Source organism: Lutjanus erythropterus, chromosome 5 (assembly GCF_056507025.1).
Source record: "Lutjanus erythropterus isolate fLutEry1 chromosome 5, fLutEry1.hap2, whole genome shotgun sequence".
NCBI classification, from domain to species: Eukaryota; Metazoa; Chordata; class Actinopteri; order Lutjaniformes; family Lutjanidae; genus Lutjanus; species Lutjanus erythropterus.
In genome coordinates, this window is record NC_139321.1 from 43,237,802 (window position 1) to 43,245,448 (window position 7,647).

Here is a 7,647-nt window from a genome sequence, read left to right on the forward strand (position 1 = left end):
CCAACCCATGTGTCAATTTTGCAAAGAGGGGTAAGAAATGGTTTGTTATTGGGTCCCCGCCACACTGCTTCTTTTGTGTAGCACCGCAGTGTCTCCACAACTTCTTCTCCTGTGGTGTGGCAAAGGACTGTACTGCTGTATGTGATCTGGGAATAGAGACTCTGACAATGTTATCAGTTCTGCCATTTGTGCAGAATAGTGGGAGGAAAGTGAACCTGAGACAAGATTGCAAGTTTTATGATTAGTGATTAGTGATTAGTGATTAGCAAATCCAACTCTGTTGCGACCAGTTTGTGGGTCACATGAAGCAGATCCATCTACAAAAACAACCAAATCAGAGTTAGTTAGTGGAGTTTCTTGTAGATCTGGTCTTGTGGAGCAAACCTGTTTGAAGGACAACAACACAGTTTATGTTCTTGTCCATCATCTGGTGTGGGAAAGAGGGTGGCAGGGTTTAAAACATTGCATCTTTTGATAGTGATGTTAGGCATTTCTAGAAGTACAGTGTTGTATCTCAGCCATCGTGCTGTGGAGAGATGAGAAGTTTTTTGTTCAAGAAAAATCATGGACACAGCATGTGGAACTAGAAGAGTTATATCAGAGTAGCCCACAATGTCTCTGGAGGCTATAACTGCCTTTTCAGCAGTAGTCACAACTCTGAGATATCTTGGAAGGCCTGCAGCCACGGCATCCAGTTTTGAAGAAAAATAAACTACAGGGTGCAGTTTGTTTTCATGATCCTGTAACAAAACAGAAGTTATACATCCATTCTTCTCATCTACTGTTTGAGTGAAAGGCCTGGTGGGATCAGGTAGACCCAAAGTTGGAGTGGTCTGTAAGGCGAGCTTTAGTTCAGTGAAGGATTGTTCTGCTTCAGGAGTTCATGTGATCTTTTCTTTGTGATTGTAGACCTTTGCCATGAATGAGGAAGGCGAGTGGAGCTTCAAGAATGGCATAGTTTGAAATGAATTGTCTACAATAAGAGTACATGCCAAGAGATGACATCATCTATTTTTTGTGATAGGTTTTGGAAGATTCTGAATTGCATCTACTCTTCTTGGTGAAAGAGTCTTTCCTTCAGAAGTAATGATGTGACCTAAGAAAACAACCTTCTCCTGGACAAATTGAAGTTTAGACAAGCTGGCTTTGTGACCAGTACTAGCCAGATGTTTCAAGAGTTTGACTGTGTTGGCTTCACACTGCTCTTTGGTCGGGCTTCAGATCATAAGGTCATCAGCATACTGTAACAAAGCAGTACCTGGAGAGAGAACAAGAGATTCAAGACTTTTCCTGAGAGCGTCATTGTAAATAGTAGGACTTTCACAATAACCTTGGCATAAGCGAGTGAATGTGTAGCCTCGTTCATTGAAGTTGAAAGCAAAACAGAATTGACTTTCTGGATGGACCGGAACACTGAAGAAAGATCCACCACTGAAAAGAATTTTGCATTAGGTGGGACCTGAGACAAGATGGTGTAAGGGTTTGGAACATGTGGGGTTCTGAGTTGGACTACTGCATTTACTGTTTGTAAGTCCTGAACAAAACGCCATTCTGTTGGTTGATTCTTATCCCTGATTTTCTTTTAAGAGATTCAAATACCGGTGTTATGCCATCAATGGCTTCTTGATTTAGTGGATATTGAGCCTTGCAAGGTCTAAAGTTTGATTTTGGAGTGATGACAACAGGTTCGCAATCTTTGATGAGGCCAACATCATATTTGCTGACAGCCCACAGTGTCTTAGGGACCTCCTGTAGGGCTGTATTAGCTGTAACTTGTTCTTCAGACAAAAAAAAGAAAAAGATTTAGAAGTGCTTTTAGGTACCAGCTGGATTGTTTTTTTGAGTGTGCACAACAGATGTTAAACATTTAGAGTAGCACTGCAGTGTTGGTGAAAATAAAATAGATCGATCAGATGTTTCTTGCCAATCGGCTGCGCGCTAACGTGATTTCATAAATGGGCCCAAATCTTCCTAGTTATCTGATGTGTGTTTTGCAAGTGTGATGTGTGGGACCTGAATGGTTCATGGTGTATATTTAACCTTGAGCTGATATAACACATTTGTGTTGTGTCCCATAAATGTGTGTCAATGTGAGTTTGTCAAATCTTTCCCTCAACCAACATTTCTCATATGGCTCATCAGGTCCTGGTGACACATAAGAGTTGCAATGCAGGTTCTCTGGTGTCATGAAATCTGTTGTAGCTGTTGAGACTGTTTTTCTAGCTCCTGTAATAAGCTCAGAAGAGGCTGTTGTTGATTGCAATTTCCATTGATATGCATACTTTAGGTTTTGGGTGTGGTAGACAAAAGAGTGCGAGAAATTTGGTTCTAGATCAGATGGTCTGTGAACTTTGACACCTTCTGAGGTTGAGATCAGACAAAGACCTGATTTGCACATTAAGTCTGTGTCCATCAGGTTAATGGGACAGACTTCAGAGAGCATGAATGCATGTTTGAAGCTTGTATTTGAGACATCTGCACATTTGAGTGGGACAGTAATGTTCTCTCTAATTGTTTGACCTGATGAACCAACAGAGTACACACAATCTACACTTAATTTTGTGAATTCTAAAGCTTTTATCACAGAATGTGTGGCTTCTGAGTTAGCTAAGAATACAACAGTTTATTCTGCGGTGGTCAATGTATGTTCTGGAAACTTCTTGAAGTTATCAGATGTGTACTGAACATATGTTAGAGCAGTTGCATATCTATTGTCTGAACTCTCAGTAGGTTGTGTAATAAGCTGCTCATTATGTTTGTGTGGGTGTGGTGCAGTACCTTCTTCCAATTTCACAAGTTGGTTTGGCTTGTCAGCAGGAGTCCATCCCTCTCCGACAACCCTCAGCCATTTTCAGTCCGACTTGTCTGCTGAGGTTAATGAGGTATTCCTGGGACAATCATGTTTCCAATGTCCACGTTGGCCACACAGGAAACAGACATCATTTGGAGGTTTTCTTTCCCAGTTTCTGTATCGGCTACTTCCTTTCCCTCTGTGTTCATGATCTGAGTGTTCATGTTCTCGGATTGTGTTGTACATGGTTATTGCTGCCATGTGAAGTTCTTTCTGTGTTGTCTCTTCTTTTTTCTTTTTCTTGGAGAGTATTTGGTCATGGGCATGTATGGCATGTCTGCGAAGTTCAGACAGGCGTGCATCATTTCAACCAATGCAGGAGCTTTTAACAGTAGAGGCAATGTCCATTTTTAGTCCATTTAAGAAACAATTGCAGAGATGAATTTCCCACACATCTGTAGTATTGCTAGACTCATCAGGTAGTTGAAAGTCACAGAAGGTGTTGAATATCTGTCAGGCGGGTGAGATATTCGTCAGGGTTTTCACCCTCTTGTCTGCAGGCGGTGACTTTCTCCATGTTAACTTTTACAGGGAAAGCTTGAATGAATGCATCACAGAGATGACGGACAGAATCTCTATAATGGGCATTAAACTCATCTTCCCAGGTGATGTGTTTGCAACGGCTGGGAATTTTCCAGTTATTTTTTGCCAGTCTGTGGGTTTCATCTGATGTTGTGGGGTTGGGTAGATGTTGTGAGGCTGTTGTGATGTCAGCAGAGGTCCATGGATGGAAAACTAAAGTTGCACCTTCTGGTCCAGATACTTCAACCATGGGCATGTTGAAGGCTGCTTTTTGATTGGGATGACACAGTCTATGTGCAATTGGAGATGAGGGGCTGGTTGTAGAGTTCTGTGGTGGAACAGGCACCTCTGGATGAGCTGTTTCTGGACTTGTCTTTTTTGTTGTGGCATAGTGGAGTCTTCTTCTCTTCTCTTGTTGGGTGTTGTGGAGTTGTATGGTGGTGGAGCTGAAGGATGAAGAGGTGGGTTGTCATCGAGGTCTGGATCCAGCTTCAAAGCCGCCAACTGTGGAAACAAAGAAGAGGAGATCTGCGAGTCTGGTGTTCTTTGTGTGTGTGAGCTTAGCTTTTCATTGGTTTCAACTTTTTCGCATGAAAAAGGGTAGTTGCTTCTGCTTTGTTTTCCTATTGTGTCTCTGCTTCTCCTTCCCACATCTGAAAACATTATTTTGACCTTTCATAGTGTCTATTTTTTTTTTTTTTTTTACAGAAACTTTCTTTTTCCTTCTCATTTCTTGTTCTTTTCTCTTCAGTTTTTCTTCTAATATTGATATGTTTTGTTAAGCTGAGGGATCCCCCTAATGGGAATCCAAACTCAGTTGCCCAGACATTTAAATACTTTAGACTTTTATCCCCATATTTCCTTCTCATGACATCCACAATCGGTCCCTCTGGAGGTCCAACCTCAACAGAAATCTCCCCATTCCAAATGGAGGTCGTGCACGACTATTACAATACAGACGTCTCTGCAAGGACCACTTCGTTTACGCTACAAGTGATAAAAAGCAAGTCACTTCGTTTATGCTACAAATGACAAAAAGCAGGTCACTTCGTTTATGCTACAAGTGATAAAAAGCAGGTCACTTCGTTTATGCTACAAGTGATAAAAAGCAGGTCACTTCGTTTATGCTACAAGTGATAAAAAGCTGAACATTTCGTTTGAGCTACAAATGATAAAAGCTGAACATTTCATTTAAGCTACAAATGATAAAAGCTGAACATTTCGTTTAAGCTACAAATGATAAAAGCTGAACATTTCGTTTAAGCTACAAATGATAAAAGCTGAACATTTCGTTTAAGCTACAAATGATAAAAGCTAAACATTTCGTTTAAGCTACAAATGATAAAAGCTGAACGATTGTGGATTTCATGAGAAATGGAATTGTTACGTCAAATTAAAACCTAATTTTAAAGAAAACAAATTTAAATGTCAGTATTTCAAATTAAAATCTAATTTTTTAAAGAAAAAGAATTTAAATATCAATATTTCAAATCAAAACCTAAAGAAAAAGAGTTTAAATGTCAATATTTCAGTGCTCACCAGATGAATCTCGCTGAATTGCGTTCGTGGAATCCCAGCGGCAACGATCTGGGGCGTCTGCGGTCAGTCCTCCCTTCTCAGAAGAGGATTTGAGGTTGGAGGCTAGAAATCATTTTTCTTCCAGGATGGCCTGTCACTGTCTGCGCTCCGTCCCAGACGATCGCTCGAGGGATCCCACTTCTGACACCAAATTGTTGTGGAAATTTTGCCCTACTGGTGAATAATGAAATAGAGACTTCTGCCGGCCAACAAGGTTTTTATTTCCTTTGCAAAAGAAGGTCAATCAGCACACCAGCGGTCAGAGTGTAGAAAGACCCAGAACATGGGGAGACCTGAACATTTATGCCTGAAGAACGCCCCCCTAAGGTGTGTTTCACACCCTTCTGTCTGCCGCGGGTGTCGGCATCCTGCTCAGGGGTGTTTTCACACTCCTTCGTCAGGTACCGGCACCAACTCCCTAGGGTGTGTCTCACATAAGGAGCATCCTGCAGGCCTTTGTGTCCAGATGTTCCCATTGTTAAGAGGTCAAGACATGATAATTTGAAACACAAAGGACTTGGTATCTTGGTGCACTCAGTGGGAGGTTGGGAAATCTCAAGCAGCTTCACCACCAAGAAACAAGAACTTGAAATTGCCATTACAATGTGAAATTTAGATGAAATATAATTGCTAGTAATTATAACAACCTTGGGTTTGGTTAATATATCCCTAATCGGTTTTCACAACTGATTCATAAAACTTATGTATTGGATCAGGGAAGCTGTTCCTAATCTGGCTGAGGATGAGGAGTACAGGGGACCTGTTCAGGAGCCACCCACAAAGAAACGGAGAACATTGGGAGAAGACACGCAGCACCATTTGGCACTGGAGGTCAGCACTTGCTTACACACACAGAGACACAGAGAAACACAGGACCCTATCTTGAGCTCGTGCCGTTGAAAGTATGTTATATTTCATAATTAATTGTTATAATCATCATCATTATTAACTTTGCTGGCTGAGGATCGGGGGAGAGAGATGGTGCAGTAGAGAGGGGAGGCGAACCGATCCAGTCTAGCTGCAAAGCTTCCTGGTTCCACTGGCCCACCTGAGCCAGGTGAAGGCACAGATACGCGGCTGTCTGTGCTCCTTCTTCTTCTCCTCTCCCACCTAATCATCATCTCCTCCTCCCATCCTTGCTCCTCTGACCCGCTGTGAAATAATCATAGAGAGTTTCCTAAGTTTGAAGTGCACAAAATTACGCAGATATATCTAACTAGCTATGATAGAAGCACACATAACATTTTCTCTCAGGTTGGGCCGGACTTGTGCGGTCAAATATAGTGTCTTGTATATTTTCTATGTTATAGATCATAATTGTTTAAACATTGTTTTTTCTGGATCATAACAAACACGCAGACATAAACACTACAGCTGCTCCACCTGTCATGCTGACTCATCTGATAAAGACTATCAGACAGCTGTGATCCTGTTTGCAGGTCTGCTGAGATTTATTGGGCTTTATAATTATAATAAAAGTACTGTTGTACTTATTAGTGTGATTAACTTCAAAGACACACACGCGAGTGCACGACTTTTAAACATAAATGAAAGGTGTTTGGTGATTGTGGAGATGAGGGTGCGCACCTCAGCCAAGGGCAAGACACACACATACCTGCACTATTAACTTCAATATTCACACTTTATTGCTGGTGGATATGTTCAAAGGACACTTCACTAATCGACACTCCTATGGAGAATAAAGACTAATGTAAATTAAGGTGTTTGGTGATTGTGGAGCCATTGCGCCGCCAGCGCAAGTGATTTTGCTATCTTACGCCAGCGCAAGTGCCATTTTTGCCATGTGGGTAAGATAGCAAACGCGCTTGGGCTGGGTCTGTGCCGCTGTGGGTGTGAGGTCTAAGCATGAAGGCGTGGCCCGGCGTGTTTGCTATCTTGTGCTGAGCACATTGGAGTAAAACGCGCTTGCGCTTTAGACCAGCCAAAACCTGGTCAAAGCGCAAAGTCTGTGGTTTTTCAGCACAAGATAGCACCTGGCGGGCTTGGCCGAAACACACACATGTCTTCACAATCACAAAACACCTTCATTTATGATCATTCTCTTCCTCCCACTTGAGTGTCGATTAGTTAAGTGTTATTCAAACATATTTTCTATCAGCAATAAAAAGTAAATATTGAAGTTAAAAGCTTTCACGTGTGTCTCACGCTTGGCTGAAGTGTACACGTCTCTACAATCACAGAACACTTTTCTTCTTTTAAGATGAACTCACTAATGAGGAAAAGAATTATAATTATAAAGCCTAAAGATTGTCTTTATCGGATGAGTCAGCATGACAGCTGGAGCAGCTATAGTGTGTGTCTGCCTGTTTGTTATGATCCAGAAAAACAATGATTGAACAATTATGATCTATAACATACAAAATATAGACACTATATTTGACCATAGGACTCCGGCCCAACCTGATAGAAAAAAGTTATGTGTGCTTCTGTCATAGCTGGTTGGATAGATCCGTGCGTAATTTTGCACACTCCAAACTTCAGAACAGAACAACTTGTTTCGCAGCGGGACAGAGGAGGGAGGATGAGAGGAGGAGATGAGGATTAGGTGGGAGAGGAGAAGAAGGAGGAGCACAGACCACCGCTTAACTGCTCCTCCACCTGGCTCAGGTGTGCCAGGTGGAGCCGGGAAGCTTCGCGGCCTCTGGATCTGTTCGCCTCCCCTCTCACCATCTCTC

General features: G+C 42.0%; 1 pseudogene; it reads right to left on the bottom strand.

Moving 5' to 3' along the window:
• Positions 1–2,750: 2,750 nt before the first annotated feature.
• LOC146327322 (uncharacterized) lies at positions 2,751–4,316 on the bottom strand (annotated as a pseudogene).
• Positions 4,317–7,647: the final 3,331 nt, after the last annotated feature.